Raw genomic sequence first — 17695 nt, forward strand, 5'->3', positions numbered from 1 at the left:
ACACAATGTAGGGGAGTCACAGGGAAGGCATTAGAGCACAGACAAGTAGTGACTCTTATAGCGTCTCACTACACCGACGGACAGTGACTGTAATGGGGCATGTGGGGGAACTTGATAATATGGATGAATGTTGTAACCACAGTGTTGCTCATGTGAAACCTTCATAAGATTGTATATCAACGATACTTTAATTTTAAAAAAGCCATAAATAATGAACTATAAATAACATGTATACACTGCAAAAACTGTCAAGTGAATAAAATTACAAAATTATATAGTATGATAGAATGTTTTTAAAATTATGTGTGTGTATATGTCCGTACGCACCTACGGAGAATATCAAAGTATAAAAAAAGACTTGAAGGCTATATAACAAAGTCCTTAGTGTGGAATAGGGGAACAAAGGGAAGATTCAAGATTGTGGACTGCACTCTTCATAATTTTGAAGAAGAATGTGAAGTCTACTTAGAAACTGACATAAATTTTAGGTTTATAAACATATGAATACATACTGAAACCTTACTAGTAATCAGAGAACAAAAGTTTTTAAAAAATGAGTATCATTTTCTTCCATCAGATGGGCAAAAAGAAGAAGGTAGTATCTCGTGTTGGTCTCTACTGTAGAGAAATTGAACTCAAACTACCTTTGGAACGTGGAAGTTAGTAGAGATATTTTGGAGGCAAATTTGGCAACATCTTTTAAAATTAAAAATGTTCACAACTGAAACCAAGTTAAAAAAATCAGTATATAATTTTCAAAAAGGGATTGTCCATTTTAAAGCCTTCTGCACCAATTGCCAAACTGCTTTCCAGAAAGGTTCCACCAATGCATACTTCTATCTACAGCATATAATAAGCACACTCAGTAATAGCTTCTTTTTTAAAGAAAGCTCAGCAGTGCTGTTCATACCTTGTAAAAATTAAAAATGATTGAACTTACAAAAGGAAAATGCTTACTCTAGAAAATTTGCAAAATATAGTTAAGGCATAAAGAACAACATTTAAATCACTCATAATCTCAGCATAAGAAACAACCAGTGTTGGAGTGTAACAAGGAATTTTTAATTTGCTCCTGTATTTCCCCCTCTCACCTTTTCATTTTGGTAGAAAAGCAGTCAGTCTGTTTCAATTTGTGGTTCCTTTCCGTTTTTAAAAATAGGCTCTTATGAAACTGACCATTTCCACTGTTCCTTATGCTTTAATTACGATGACAGTAATGAACACTTACTGAGTATAAGCCATGTGTGAGGCACATTTTTAAATACTTAACTTGATTTTACTAATCTACATAACAATCATGTGGGATAAATTAGCAAGCCTGTTTTTCTAATGAGGAAGCTAAGGTTGTCACACTGTAAGTGGCAGTGACAAAAAAATGAAGCAGATGGTTTCGGAGCCCATGTTTTTTTAATTATTCCACTCTATAGCCTTAAAGTTACCTCTTGGCCTCGTTCATTAATACATATAGAACTCATTGCAGGTTTCCACATGCTGAAAAGCAGTAAACTACAACTGTTCCTTATTTTAATTTCTTGGGTAATTACTTATTGGGTTGCGGTTAATAAGAATCAAGTGCCATTAGGATCTGACCCCCAACTCCGTTATCTTGGACAAATGAGTCTTCTTATTTAGGGCTTATGTAAGTCTTACCTGTGAAATGGGTCAGTGGTTAAACCTTCAAGTTCTGCTTGTTTTTTACCCTGCAGTCCATTTCCTGCAGCCCCTTTACAACCTCAGGTTTCCAGCTGCTTAGGAATCACCTTACACTTAAGGAATGCACCGGGAGACCGAAACTGAAATGGGGGCTGAGAAGTCAGTGCGCCCGCTGTCCCTTCACCAGCCCGGGACCGCACTTCGGTGAAAAGAGGAGAGGTTGCGAGGGCTGGTGTTCACGCAGCAAGGGGCTCCGCAGCGTTCCCAGGTTCGGGGTGAGGAGGAGCCGTCGTGGGGCCAACACAGGGCCGTGCCTCGGCTACACTTGCTCCGCTGCTGTTTTGCACGCCGCCCGCCAGACCTGAGGGCTTGCGCTCCACTCTGTCCCGTTGACGAGGCTGGGCTTCCTTGCGGATAGGGCTCCTCTCCGACTCCAAGCCACAGAGACCCCACGGCCGGGAGGTACTCCACCATTTACTAGACCTCACCTGAACAACAAATACCCAGCCTCACTTCAGCCGGGAAGGGAGTGCAGCCCACTGATTAACGACTAGGCCTATCTCAACGCTAAACCTAAATGGAAGGAGTCGGACACCAACGGTTCCCACCACTTGGCACGGAGGCCATTGGCTGCACACCCGACTGGGCCCACGCCTCAGAAGCTCCGCGCGCGTACCGCCGGCAGAACCGCGGCGCCGGATAGCGCCGTCCCCCGATTGGCTGTCAGGGCTCTCGGGTTGTCTCACGCTCTCTGGCTGAGCCAATGGGGATACCAGAGGCCGGCATCGCTAGAGTGGTGGCGCAATCGTTTCCTTCGGTAGGTCTTCTGCTGCCATCTTGTGTGTGGCTGGTACTGGACTTCTCGGCGGCTGAAAGCTTACTTAGCGGCCCCAGGTGTAGAGGGGTCCTGAGGGAGCTGCGGAGGAGAGGGGGGCCCTGAAGGAACAGACCCGGCGCCTTCCCACTTGCCGGAAAGGGGTTTTTCCTGGCTGAGGCTCGCGCTGGCTAAGGAGAGGAGGGGCCCCCAGGCTTGGTTTGTTCGTCATGGTTGGGTTTGGCGGCGGCTCAGCTGCGGGAACCCTGCTGCCTTGGGTTCCAGTGAGCTATTCTGAAAACAGATGTCACGGAAAGATGCCGTCAACCTCTTTTACGGATGAAGTTGGCTGGTGAACTGCGTCATTGGGGAAGTTGACAAGGCTGAGAATTAATGGAAAGGGAGAGAGGGAGTCAACATTCTCAAGTTCGAAGGAGACGTCTTCGTTTTATACCTTTTGTGAGAAACTGGATGCTAAAGTTAACTTTTCTCGGTAATTAACCTCTGACCAAGGCCATCCTTCGGTAGTAGTGGACCTGCGTTTGGGTAGTTTTATTTATCAGTGTGCAGCCAGAATCCTGCAATGGTCGTTTTTCAAAGCTGGAAAGTCGTGGTGTTTGCAGAAACAGTTGAAGTGAAGGACGAATTTGTCAAATCTTGATTTCCCTCGTTGCGGTCCAGATTCGTCGAAGATGTAGGAGACTTTGGGCCTGCCTCACACGGTTTGTTGCTTGTCGTGGGCGGTGGAAGGCGCTTGTAATGGGGAGTGTCTTAACCTCTGAGCTCTTTTGGGGGTGGGAGGAAAGAAGTCTGTTTTAGCTCTTTTTCCTCCTGCTCATTATTTTGTAAAAGTGGAAGTAGAAAGCACCAGTTATTTTTCACTTGGCGGGTGTGTGTGTGTGTGTGTGTGTGTAATTTATCCGATCCGAAAACCTACCGGATAAAAATTATAATCTTTTGTAGTTAATTTTAGCAGTTTTGACACTCAGGAGAAGAGAGCAAAGATACTTATAAGAAAATAGTAATATATCCTCCATTTGCCCCATGGTTCCAAGTGCATAAGGCGGTGAGAGTCATGCCCGGGCTTCCCCCGCCTTCTCTCTGAACATCCCGGCCCTCCCCCAGGGCCACAGGCTGGGCGGATCCGCCACAATAAAAGGCACCACGCTCCTCACCACTTTGTCTCTGCCTCCCTGCTCTCTCTGCTCTCCCTGCTCTCCCTCCCCCTCTCATGATACCCTTTCGCTTATCTTATTGCTTGAGTTTAGTTTTAAGTTATTCAAGACTAACTGTTGACCCAGCTGAGTCAAGAGTACCATTATTTTGTGGCAGGAAAAACCCAGGAAAACAACAGTAACATAATTGAATAATTTAAAATGTTGTAGTTTTCTTTTTATGCTTTTTAACCTATGAGTCTTACAAAACCTAACTTGAAAGATTTCAAATATCAACAATTTAGGGTTGAGTTGATAGCTAAGGTGTGTGTTAGTGCAGACTAACCCAAGGTAAAGAGATTGGTGGCTAAGAAACGCTAAAAAGAGATAATACTTACTCAGTAAATATTTGCTAAATTTTTTATAGCGTGCTCATATGATAGTGCCTGGCATAGATTCAAAAGTATAGTTGTTTGAATGAATCAAAATAATGGAGTAATTGGGAAGTGTGGATATACACTTTTTTTTTTAGCCTAACAAAAATAACCTTTCCTGGAAAACTTACATTTTGTTTGAACTAAATGTGTTTGCTTCCAATTTATACATACAAATAATATTAAGGGTAGGTTCATAATCCTTTTGTGTGGTCTTTTATGAGATCTATTCTATAGAGAAAACTAGAATGGTTCTATTTCCCAGTTTCTCTTAAAAGCATACAATCTCAGTAAATGAATACCAAACTTATCAGTGCCTTAATTCTTTTCTGCCAAAGGTAAGTTTTTTTTTTCAATTATTAAATTATATTTTAATTTATCTTATTTTTTTTTGTAGATAATTATTTTTTATTGAAGGGTAGTTGACACACAGTATTACATTAGTTTCAGGTGTACAACACAGTGATTCAACATTTATACACATGATAATTCTAGCTACCAGCTATCACCATACAAAGTTGTTAAAATATTTTGACTATATTCATTATGCTATACATTACATCCCGGTTACTTATTTATTTTACAATTGGAAGTGTGTACTTTTTTTTTTTGAGAGGGCATCTCGCATATTTATTGATCAAATGGTTGTTAACAACAATAAAATTCTGTATAGAGGAGTCAATGCTCAATGCACAATCATTAATTCACCCCAAGCCTAATTTTCATCAGTCTCCAATCTTCTGAAGCATAACGAACAAGTTCTTACATGGAGAACAAATTCTTACATAGTGAATAAGTTACATGGTGAACAGTACAAGGGCAGTCATCACAGAAACTTTCGGTTTTGCTCATGCATTATGAACTATAAACAATCAGTTCAAATATGAATATTCATTTGATTTTTATACTTGATTTATATGTGGATACCACATTTCTCTCTTTATTATTATTCTTTTTAATAAAATGCTTAAGTGGTAGGTAGATACAAGATAAAGGTAGAAAACAGTTTAGTGTTGTAAGAGAGCAAATGTAGATGATCAGGTGTGTGCCTGTAGACTATGTGTTAATCCAAGCTAGACAAGGGCAATAAAACATCCACGTATGCAGATTTCTCTCAGAACAGTGGGGGTGAGGTTCTAAGCCTCACCTCTGTTGATCCCCAATTTCTCACCTGATGGCCCCGCTGCGACTGTGCCTGTCTTAGGTTGTTCCTCCCTTGAGGAATCTTACCCGTCTCTGGCTAACCAGTCATTTTCCGGGGCCATACAGGGAAATGTAAAGTTGGTAAGTGAAAGAGAAGCCTTATTGCCAAAGGGAATTTATTGCTTTATTGGTTTCTCCTTAACACAAAGTAAAAAATCCTGCAACTTTTAATTACTTTATTGCATGAATATGCTCTATAATTGTAAAGGGATAAGTAGTTTTTAAATAATAAATTAGATGTCTTCAGATTTTTCTTTGAGAAATACAATTCTCTAAAGTTCATAATATGTAATCTGAAGATCCTTAAAGAATTTTTAAATGCCATTTTTGCATGAACTATGTTGTGTTTGTAAGTAAAAATGATTTTAACTTAGATTGGTAGGTTATTGGTTTACAGATTGTTTTTCATTCTGATCTCAAAATATACTCTAATTTCGATTTTTTTTCCCATTAGAAAGTAATGGACACTAATTAGAAAAAAATTTGATAACACCTTTTAAATAAGTGGGTTTTGTGAAAGAATATAGATTAAAATTTGAGCATGAAAAATCAATAGAAACTACTCTCAGAACTGCTTAGAATTCTTGCGTATGGTACTGTAAAAATCTAAATGATTTTTGAGTAAAGATTGTAGAGTTGTTGTGCCCAAAGTCGCGAATCCCAGAAGACCACCAAGGAGCCAACACCAATGCAAAAGCGAAGAGCCTTTATTCGAGCTACCTCAAGCTCAGTCTCTCATCTACATCAACACAGTGGCAAGATGCCAGAGAAAGAGCGCGTTTTCCCCAGAAAAAAGGTTTTATGGGTTTCCAGGGCGGTTTGGGGGGGTGATGGCTGTGGCCCTGGCTGATTGGCTGGGCCTGGGGGTAGTTGGGGGGTGATGAGTCGTGGCTTTGGTCAATTGGCAGGGTCTAGGGGTGGTGGGTGTACTTTTTGCTGGCTGGAGGGGAGAGAGACCAAGCTCCGATTGGGTGAAATAGGATCCGGGTCCCAATTGGCTGAGGTAGGATCCGGGTCTCGATTGGCTAAAATAGAATGTGGGAGCTTGCCCTTTCATTCCCCCCTTTCTCTGGATCCTAAGGGACCCAATCATGGGTCTAATAAGGTTTTGCAGTTGTAAGGAGATAAAGGCTGATACTGTTGTCTTAGCACCATTAGCTGGATTGTATTAACTCTATTTTTAATAAGTTATCAGGTAAGCAGGAGTAACAAGATTACTAGGGGCTTGTATTGAGCACGGAGGACTCTCAGTTGGACGGCCCCCATGTGGTCTCTGACAGTCTGGACCAGCCTGTTGATGATACAGGGCCTAAGGGTTAGTAAAAGAAGTAGGATGGCAAGGGGTCCTTGATTAAAGATAATCTCCTGCCTTGATTTCTCTCTGGGACACTGGCGCCTTGGTCCAGGCGCACATTAAAAGACTGCGTGCCCAGCCTCTAAGGTGGGCTGAGATATTGTATATTTGCTAAAGAATCCTGCCTTTTACTATGCCATCTACTGGGTCTGCATGGTAAGTCAGTTGCTCAGCTTGCAAAATTACTTAGATCAGGAGGAAAGACAGCGCATAGGCCTGGGCTTTTTAGTATGCTAAAGTGAATCTTATACATGATTACAAATGATTAGCATAATAAAACATGTGCTACTCTTCTTTATCTGGGGAACATTAACTGATCTCACTGAAGAATGATTCTAGAGCTTAATGTTCAACATAGTTTTAGTAGGAGGGGGGTTTCCCGCATGTAGTTACGTTGCTCTGATTGCAAATATCCTTCCTTGCTTTCTTCAGAGGCTCTCACTTTATTCTGTCTAAGCCTATGGTCCCTGTCTCATTCTCCCCTCTACAGATAGAGACTCTAGCTGCTGCTAGGGAAAAGGGGCGATGACCGCTCTGGCTGCTTCTTGCTGAGAAGGGGGCGCAGTAAAGGGTGCAGCTAGGTCTCTATCACTGGTCAGTTGAGAGGGCCTCGGAAGGTTGGCGCTTCTATTCTGGGTTTCATTTCTATTACTATTTGCAGTTTTGTGGCTTCTAGGCAAGATAAAACAAATTGTGTTATTAGGTTATGTAGCAACATCTGGAGTTGGATTTTCCATTCTGGAAGGACAAACTTGATGAGATTAAGAATGCATGGTTGAATATGAGAACTAGAAATAGTAAAATTTTAATTGCAATGACAGGAGAAAACTAAAACATGGCTAGATATTTTGAAGAAGCTGGAATTCTGGATCTAGTTTATGTCCCAATGACTAGTATTAGGACTTAGTATGGATAAGGCTGCATTATTGAAACAATACTTTCTCTAAAATCACCCTCATTTTTATTAGAAGTAACCAGGTTAAGAAAATAATTAACAGCTGGCTTGATTATTTGCATAAGTGCAGCAAGAAGAGCAACTGATTACACAGGCTCTTTTAAATATGCTTTGCTGGAACTTTTTGTAAGGAATTTCAGATTGAATTTTTAGGGGCTTCTTGAGGCCAGAAAGCCAAGCCAGACTTGCCATGAGCTTGTGCCTTCAGTACCTGTAGATTTGGGTGAATTCTTCTCTTCTTGAGGTTCCTGCACCTGCCAGGAAGTGACCTTCCTTACTCACCTGGTAAGGCTGCTGGGAACTCTGTAAACAAGGTACCAGGCCAGTTCTTCTAAGGGGCTTTGTTGGCTTTATAAAGTCAATCTTCGTTCCTTAAAGTTGTTCATATCTGAGTTTATGCACATGTCTCTCAGGTATGACATTCCAGTCAAAGCCTTGGTAGTATAACCAGTGTTTTTAATTAGTCTTCTTACAAGGAAAGCAGATTCTTATTGAACTTGTGCAAATAAACATACTGCCATGGAATATAAAAATAGTCACTGAAAGTTTTTAAATTCTGGAGGGATCAGGTAGAGAGAAAGATAAATGTTTCAATTCTGCTTATAAAGATAGTCATTTACTAAACTGTTGTCAGCTTAAGAGAACAAGCTTAAAACACTTTATCAGCAACATTTGAAACAAAAAGACACAAAATCATTTTCTTTAGTTTATGTAATCTTATGTAACTAATACCTGTTCTGCTGAAATCCAGTTCTTTACTAGTTTAGGAATAATAAAACAGTGACTATAAATGAGAAAAGACTTACAAATGACAATGGCTAAAGACTTGATGAGAACTTACTGTAAGAGTTGATATAAGAAAATTTGGGTATTTCTGTAACACAAAACATTCAGTAACAAAGTTTAGCATCATTCTCTTTGACAGTGCTTTCCTGGTAAATATATATATATATATCAGATAAATAAGCCAAATTAGTCAAATACTTTCTCCAGTGAGAAAACAAAATTCCTCTGACATGTTCCAGGGACTCTCTGGAAAATATCAGAGTTAACTAGCGGTAAAAGCACCTTTTTGCATTTAGTTTTCTTTTTTTTTTTTTTGGCACTTGCTTAAATAGGATTATAGGTTGTTATGAAGCAATACTTATCTATTTAACCAGAATGATAACAAAATATTTCAAAGGCAAATAAAGTTTACAGTTGTTAACAAACTTTAGCTTTTAGTCTTTTTAATATTAAGATTTCATTTTTTAAAAATATTCTGGCAACTCACTAAGCATGAGAAACTGCTTTGAAAAAACAATTAGAGAACCTTTTGCAATCTTTCAACATTAAGAGCAGACTAACAGTTAAAGAAAACTTTGGTTTTTTTTTTAACTGGAAACAAAATTCTAATTTTGCTGTGCACTTGATATCAAGACTCACTTGCTTTAATTTCACATAGCACGACTATATCTGTAAGAATATAGTAATTTATTCTTCATTTGCCCCATGGTCCCAAGCACATAAGCTGGTGAGAATTATGCCTGGGCTTGCCTGGGGCTTGACTGGGTTTATCCCGCCTTATCTCTAAACATCCTGCCCCTCCCCAAAGCAACTGGCTGAGCGGATCCGCCACAACAAAAGGCACCATGCTGCTCTCTCTTTGTCTCTGTCTCTCTGTCTCCCTTTAAATAAATAGCTGTACTTTAGAATAAAGTTACCTTCTTTTATCAAAAAACACATTCTTGAGCATGCAGACGAGTTTTCATTCTTTATACCTTCTCTTATTAAAACATACATCTTTTAGCGTAGAGAAATGTTTTCCTTAGAACTTAAAATCATTTGATACTTTAACTTTCAGTGAACACTGAAAAATAGGCCACCGTAAACTGATACACTAGCATTCTTCAGATTGATACATCTATGAACATATATTATCATTTTTGGAAATGTGCTTTACAACACAATTTCTCATTAGGCACAAAATATGTCTATATAACTTAGCAAACTTTAAAAATTTTGGTTACCACAAAAATTCTCAGGCTGTTTGCATATATACACACTGTTATACATTAATACAGTATTATTATTAAGATGCTTATTTGCTACATTTGTTTACTTATTTTTAGCAACCATGCTTGATTACTTAGAAAACTTTTACTAAACATTAGACAAAGTCAAGCTTTTCTTTAAGCATCTTCTTGAAATGTTTAACAAGTAACATCAACTTAAATGACTAAGTAAACTTTGGCAGCTGATAACTATAAAGACATGCACGCCTCAGCCAAACCCAAATTAGCATTAATGCTTAACATTTTTTATCAGATTTTCTGGAAGTTTTAGAATGCCCAATTTTCACAAGCGCTTGTCTTTAAATCAGTTTCATTAATACCATCCAGAGGTAGAAAGATATTTTCATTTACACACTTAGACACACAAACATACAGACTGAGACATAATGATAAGGTTCCCTCTGGCAGCCATCCGACATTGAAAACTGGCTACTCACTAGAACAAAAAGTCTGCCACCAACCCTTCTGGACTTCCACACTGAGGTTGTTAGCTCTTCCCCTGATATCTTTAACCTGTAAAAGAGTGGTTGGATTAAATGTTCCCTCCGGCAGCCAGCAAACGTTAAAAGGACGGCCACTCAGAGGTGCAGAAAACATGAAATTTTCCCTGACGTCCGTGTTCAAATTGTGAGCTATCTCCCTAACGTCTGAGAAAAATGGTCTGTCATGAGAGACAAGGGGGTCGTCTGAGTCTGTCCCATTTCTTCTGTCAACAAGACTAAGACAAACACAACAAACAACAAACAGGCTCCTACAGAGAAGAATCTGCCGCGGCCGTGGAGGCAAAAGTGAAAGTAAGTTGAGGGCCTGTCGGACTGCAGCAGCAGCCGACTTTCCTCACAGATGAGGACCTCGTCCCCCAGACGGGGGCAAGGGACGTCTCCCAAGACCCCCGGTCAACGACCTGCCTGCATGTCCGCCTAAGTCAATGCCGACCCAGATACAGATTGGAGCTCCTACAGGCTTATACAGGCTTATTCGCGAACAAAAACAGTGAGACACGGACAGACAAAGACGGATAACTGAATGCACTCACCAGCCAGCACAGGGCTCTCTGGGTCGGGGGTCCTGGGGGGTCTCTGGGAACCCGGACAAGCCCCCAAATGTGCCCAAAGTCGCGAATCCCAGAAGACTACCAAGGAGCCAACACCGATGCAAAAGCAAAGAGCCTTTATTCGAGCTAGCTCAAGCTCAATCTCTCATCTACACCAACGCAGTGGCAAGATGCCAGAGAAAGAGCACGTTTTCCCCAGAAAAAAGGTTTTATGGGTTTCCAGGGCGGTTTGGGGGGGGTGATGGCCGTGGCCTTGGCTGATTGGCTGGGCCTGGGGGTAGTTGGGGGGTGATGAGTCGTGGCTTTGGTCAATTGGCAGGGTCTAGGGGTGGTGGGTGTACTTCTTGCTGGCTGGAGGGAAGAGAGACCAAGCTCCGATTGGGTGAAATAGGATCTGGGTCCCGATTGGCTGAGGTAGGATCCGGGTCTCAATTGGCTAAAATAGAATGTGGGAGCTTGCCCTTTCAGAGTGATAATAAGTACTTTTTATTAAAAACATGGTTAAAATGTGTGTAGACTGAAAAACTAAATTACATGTAATAATTATTTCTCTTTGAAAATTATTTTTGAAGTACACACTGTTGCTTTGCAATAATTTTTATCGTACAAATGTCACTTCGGGGGAACATTTTGAAATTAATTTTGAGAAATATTTCAGTATTCCTCAGTAATTTAGTGTGTTCCACCATCACTTTTCCACTCTAACCAATATGGTCCATTAAGGGATAAATTAATGTGACTAAAGATAGAAAAATGATCTAAAACTAGGAAGACCAAATGACTGCTGTAGTTTGTGATGTTCAGATGATCAGTGAAATTGATTGAATGCCTGAATCATGAGGCTGTCTATTAACTACTGAAAATGCTTGTGAGATAAGCATGTGGGGCGTTCAGATTATTTAAAAGAAAAAACATTTAAAGTATCATACCTTTGACTTTTTTAAAGAAATGGAGAATTGAAACACTAAAATTCTGCCTTTACTATGACTTCTCCCTTTATAATCTTGTTTGTTCCTGCTGCTTATTTTTGTGCAAATGAGCCCTAATTCTGTCAAGTTCTACTCTCTTGAGCACTTAATACAGATTTCTCACAGCCCTTTGTAAAGTTCTAATTACTCAATTTTGTATACAGTTCTTTCTCTTCTGTTTCCTATGTTGATTAATGATATAAGCATCTTCTGAGTGGCTCAGATTTAAAACTTCAAATTATTACCTCTCCCTTTTGCCCAACTGTAAAATCTGTAGCTTCAGCTTCCAAAATTGGCTTTATTCTTCATTTTTCTATTTCAGCTACCAGTGCCATAACTTAGGTCCTCCTTTTCTATTTCCTAACAACACTATATGCCATTATATTAATGACAAAGCCCGCACTCCTCAACTTGCAATTTGAATCAGTTAAGATATGGGTTTGGCTACTGTGACAAACAAACTAAAAAATAAAAGTGGCCTAAAAATATTTTTAAGTAAAATTAAAAGTTTATATCTTTCCTGTTATGACCTGATCAGGTAGCTTTGCTACAAAAAATTGTCAAGGGCCCAAGCTCCGTCTAATGCCACGCTGTGTGATACTTATCATGCAGCTTGATCTTGTGGACCAAGACGGGCTCCTTCAGTGCGTGCCATATATGTCAGATTCCTAAGGTAAAGGCTAAAATGTACTGTGGGGGGGGACACAGAATATTACAAGTGGTAATAGGAGTAGGATTTTATTCCCAACCTTAATTTTTTTTTATTTTGTTATCATTAATCTACAATTACATGAAGAACATAATGTTTACTAGGCTCTCCCCTTCACCAAGTCCCCCAACAAACCCCATTACAGCCACTGTCCATCAGTGTAGTAAGATGTTGTAGAATCACTACTTGTCTTCTCTGTGTTGCACAGCCCTCCCCTTTCCCCCATCCCCCCCACATTATACATACTAATCATAATACCCCCTTTCTTACCCACCCTTATCCCTCACTACCCTCCCATTCTCCCCAGTCCCTTTCCCTTTGGTGACTGTTAGTCTCTTCTTGGGTTCTGTGGTTCTGCTGCTGTTTTGTTCCTTCAGTTTTTTCATTGTTCTTATACTCCACATGTGAGTGAAATAATTTGGTGTTTGTCTTCCTCCACTTAGCTTATTTCACTGAGCATAATACCCACTAGCTCCATCCATGTTGTTGCAAATTGTAGGATTTCTTTTCTTCTTATGGCTGAATAATATTCCATTCTGTATATGTACCACATCTTCTTTATCCATTCATCTACTGATGGACACTTAGGTTGCTTCCATTTCTTGGCTATTGTAAATAGTGCTGTGATAAACATAGGGGTGCATCTGTCTTTTTCAAACTGGGCTGCTGCATTCTTATGGTAAATTCCTAGAAGTGGAATTCCTGGGTCAAATGGTATGTCTATTTTGAGCATTTTGAGGAACCTCCATACTGCTTTCCACAATGGTTGAACTAATTTACATTCCCTCCAGCAGTGTACGAGGGTTCCCCTTTCTCCACAACCTTGCCAACACTTGTTGTTCTTTGTCTTTTGGATGGTAGCCATCCTTACTGGTGTGAGGTGATGTCTCATTGTGGTTTTAATTTGCATTTCTCTGATAACTAGTGGTGTGGAGCATCTTTTCATGTGTCTCTTGGCCACCTGAATTTCTTTGGAGAAGTGTCTGTTCAGCTACTCTGCCCGTTTTTTAATTGGATTATTTGCTTTTTGTTTGTTGAGGTGTGTGAGCTCTTTATATATTTTGGAGGTCAACCCTTTATTGGATCTCTTATTTATGAATATATTCTCCCATACTGTAGGATACCTTTTTGTTCTATTGATGGTGTCTTTTGCTGTACAGAAGCTTTTTAGCTTGATATAGTCCCACTTGTTCATTTTTGCTTTTATTTCCCTTGCCCAGGGAGATATGTTCATGAAGAAGTCGCTAATGTTTATGTCCATGAGATTTTTGCCTATGTTTTTTCTAAGAGTTTTATAGTTTCATGACTTACATTCAGGTCTTCGATCCATTTCAAATTTACTTTTGTGTATGAGGTTAGACATTGATCCAGTTTCATTCTGTTACATGTAGGTGTCCAGATTTGCCAGCACCATCTGTTGAAGAGACTATCATTTCCCCGTTGTATATCTGTGACTCCTTTATCATATATTAATTGACCATATATGTTTGGGTTAATGTCTGGAATCTCTAATCTGTTCCACTGGTCTGTGGCTCTGTTCTTGTGCCAGTACCAAATTGTCTTGATTACTATGGCTTTGTAGTAGAGCTTGAAGTTGGGGAGTGAGATCCCCCCACTTTATTCTTCTTTCTCAGGATTGCTTTGGCTATTCGGGATCTTTGGTGGTTCCATATGAATTTTTGAACCATTTATTCCAGTTTGTTGAAGAATGTTGTTGATAATTTGATAGGGATTGCTTCAAATCTGTATATTGCTTTGGGCAGGTTGGCCATTTTGACTATATTAATTCTTTCTAGCCAAGAACATGGGATGAGTTTCCATTTGTTAGTGTCCTCTTTAATTTCACTTAATAGTGTCTCATAGTTTTCAGGGTATAGGTCTTTCACTTCTTTGGTTAGGTTTATTCCTAGATATTTTATTCTTTTTGATGCAATTGTGAATGGAGTTGTTTTCCTGATTTCTCTTTCTATTTGTTCATTGTTAGTGTATAGGAAAGCCACAGATTTCTGTATGTTAATTTTGTGTCCTGCAGCTTTGCTATATTCCTATATCAGTTCTAGTAGTTTTGGAGTGGAGTCTTTAGGGTTTTTTGTGTACGATATCATGTCATCTGCAAATAGTGACAGTTTAACTTCTTCTTTACCAATCTGGATTCCTTGTATTTCTTTGTTTTGTCTAATTGCTGTGGCTAGGACCTCCAGTACTATGTTAAATAACAGTGGGGAGAGTGGGCATCCCTGTCTTGTTCCCGATCTCAGGAAAAGCTTTCAGCTTCTCGCTTTTCAGTATGATGTTTAGCTGTGGGTTTATTATATATGGCCTTTATTATGTTGAGGTATTTGCCCTCTGTAGCCATTTTGCTGAGAGTTTTTATCATGAATGGATGTTGAATTTTGTTGAATGCTTTTTCAGCATCTATGGAGATGATCATGTGGTTTTTGTCCTTCTTTTTGTTGATGTGGTGGATGATGTTGATGGATTTTCGAATGTTGTACCATCCTTGCATCCCTTTGATGAATCTCACCTGGGTGTGTTGTATGATACTTTTCATATATTTTTGAATTCAGTTTGCTAATATTTTATTGAGTATTTTTGCTTTCGTTCATCAGGGATATTGTCTGTAATTTTCTTTTTTGGTGGGGTCTATGCCTGGTTTTGGTATTAGGTGATGTTGGCTTCATAGAATGAGTTTGGGAGTACTCCCTCCTCTTCTATTTTTTGAAAACTTTAAGGAGAATGGGTATTATGTCTTCTCTGTATGTTAATTTTGTATCCTGCAACTTTGCTGTATTCTTATATCACTTCTAGTAGTTTTGGAGTGGAGTCTTTAGGGTTTTTTATGTACAATATGATGTCTTCTGCAAATAGTGACAGTTTAACTTCTTCTTTACCAATCTGGATTCCTTGTATTTCTCTGTTCTGTCGAATTGCTGTGGCCAAGACCTCCAGCACTATGTTAAATAACAGTGGGGAGAGTGGGCATCCCTGTCTTGTTCCCGATCTCAGAGGAAAAGCTTTCAGCTTCTCACTGTTCAGTATGATGTTGGCTGTGGGTTTATCATATATGGCCTTTACATCCCGAGGTAAGTCCATCTGGCCCGGGGGTTTTGTTTTTGGGTAGTTTTTTGATTACTGCTTCAATTTCTTTGCTCGTAATTGGTTTGTTTCACTTTTGTGTTTCTTCCTTAGTCAGTCTTGGAAGGTTGTATTTTTCGAGGAAGTTGTCAATTTCTTTTAGGTTTTCCAGCTTGTTAGACTATAGGTTTTCATAGTAGTCTTTAGTAATTCTTTGTATTTCTGTGGAGTCTGTCGTGGTTTTTCCATTCTCGTTTCTGATTCTGTTGATGTGTGTTGACTCTCTTTTTCTCTTAATAAGTTTGGCTATAGGCTTATCTATTTTGTTTATTTTTTCATAGAATCAGCTCTTGGTTTCATTCATTTGTTCTATTGTTTTATTCTTCTCTATTTTGTTTATTTCTTCTCTGATCTTTATTATGTCCCTCCTTCTGCTGACTTTAGGCCTCATTTGTTCTTCTTTTTCCAGTTTCGATAATTGTGATGTTAGACTATTCATTTTGGATTGTTCTTCCTTCTTTGAGTATGCCTGGATTGCTATATACTTTCCTCTTCAGACTGCTTTTGCTGCATCACACAGAAGTTGGGGCTTTGTGTTGTTGTCATTTGTTTCCATATATTCTGTGATCTCTATTTCAATTTGTTCGTTGATCCATTGATTATTTAGGAGCATGTTGTTAAGCCTCCATGTGTTTGTGAGCCTTTTTGTTTTCTTTGTAAAATTTATTTCTAGTTTTATACCTTTATGGTCTGAAAAGTTGGTTGGTAGGATTTCAATCTTTTGGAATTTACTGAGGCTCTTTTTGTGACCTAGTATGTTGTCTATTCTGGAGAATGTTCCATGTGCACTTGAGAAGAATGTGTATCCTGCTGCTTTTGGGTGTAGAGTTCTGTAGATGTCTATTAGGTCCATGTGTTCTAGTGTGTTGTTCATTGCCTCTGTGTCCTTACTTATTTTCTGTCTGGTGGATCTATCCTTTGGAGTGAGTGGAGTGTTGAAGTCTCCTAAAATGAATGCATTGCATTCTATTTCCTCCTTTAGTTCTGTTAGTATTTGTTTCACATATGCTGGTGCTCCTGTGTTCGGTGCATATATATTTAGAATGGTTATATCCTTTTGTTGGACTGACCCCTATATCATGTAATGTCTTTCTTTATCTTGTTACTTTCTTTGTTTTGAAGTCTATTTTGTCTGATACTAGTACTGCAACACCTGTTTTTTTCTCCCTGTTGTTTGCATGAAATATCTTTTTCCATCCCTTGACTTTTAGTCTGTGCATGTCTTTGGGTTTCAGGTGAGTCTCTTGTAAGCAGCATATAGGTGGGTCTTGCTTTTTTATCCATTCTATTACTCTGTGTCTTTTTATTGGTGCATTTAGTCCATTTATATTTAGGGAGGCTATTTGGAAGATATGTACTTATTGCCATTGCAGGCTTTAGATTTGTGGTTTCCAAAGGTTCAAGGTTAGCTTCGTTAGTGTCTTACTGTCTTACTTAACTCGCTTATTGAACTGTTATAAACACTATCTGGTGATTCTTTATTTCTCTCCCTTCTTATTCCTCCTCCTCCATTCTTTATATGTTGGGTTTTTTTTTTCTGTGCTCTTTTGTGTTTCCTTTGACTGCTTTTGTGGGTTGTTGATTTTATTTTTTGCCTTTATTTAGTATTTGTTTGGTCTGCTTTGTTTGCTGTGATTTTATTTTCTCTGGTGACATCTATTTATTCTTAGGAGTGCTCCTATCTAGAGCAGTCCCTCTAAAACACCCTGTAGAGGTGGTTTGTAGGAGGCAAATTCCCTCAACTTTTGCATGTCTGGGAATTGTTTAATCCCTCCTTCATATTTAAATGATAATCGTGCTGGATACAGCATTCTTGGTTCAAGGCCCTCCTGTTTCATTGCATTAAATATATCATGCCATTCTCTTCTGGCCTGTAAGGTTTCTGTTGAGAAGTCTGATGATAGCCTGATGGGTTTTCCTTTGTAGGTGACGTTTTCCCTCTCTCTAGCTGCCTTTAAAACTGTCCTTGTCCTTGATCTTTGCCATTTTAATGATTACGTGTCCTGGTGTTGTCCTCCTTGCATCCCTTCTGTTGGGAGTTCTGTGTACCTCCATGGTCTGATCAATTATTTTCTCCCCCAGTTCGTGGAAGTTTCTTCAAAGACACTTTCTATCCCTTTTTCTCTCTCTTCTTCTTCTGGTACCCCTATAATGCGGATGTTGTTCCTTTTGGGTTGATCACACAGTTCTCTTAATACTGCGTCATTC

General features: G+C 39.3%; 2 protein-coding genes across 8 annotated transcripts in view; one reads left to right on the top strand and one right to left on the bottom strand.

The window, feature by feature from the left end:
* Positions 1 to 2317, bottom strand: part of SETDB2 (SET domain bifurcated histone lysine methyltransferase 2) — a 74912-nt gene extending 72595 nt beyond the window's left edge. For 2 of the 3 annotated variants that reach the window (XM_036904218.2, XM_036904208.2), the window contains exon 1: positions 1651 to 2314. The gene's annotated coding sequence lies outside the window, so the exon portion shown is untranslated. Of the gene's footprint in view, positions 1 to 1650 lie in introns of all 3 variants that reach the window. The other variant, XM_036904226.2, reaches the window with a different exon arrangement.
* A 193-nt stretch (positions 2318 to 2510) lies between these two features.
* CAB39L (calcium binding protein 39 like) overlaps positions 2511 to 17695 on the top strand; it is a 259969-nt gene continuing 244784 nt past the window's right edge. For 4 of the 5 annotated variants that reach the window (XM_057494574.1, XM_057494573.1, XM_057494576.1 and 1 more), the window contains exon 1: positions 2512 to 3189. The gene's annotated coding sequence lies outside the window, so the exon portion shown is untranslated. Of the gene's footprint in view, positions 3190 to 17695 lie in introns of all 5 variants that reach the window. The other variant, XM_057494579.1, reaches the window with a different exon arrangement.

Source organism: Manis pentadactyla, chromosome 17 (genome assembly GCF_030020395.1).
Source record: "Manis pentadactyla isolate mManPen7 chromosome 17, mManPen7.hap1, whole genome shotgun sequence".
NCBI lineage: Eukaryota > Metazoa > Chordata > Mammalia > Pholidota > Manidae > Manis > Manis pentadactyla.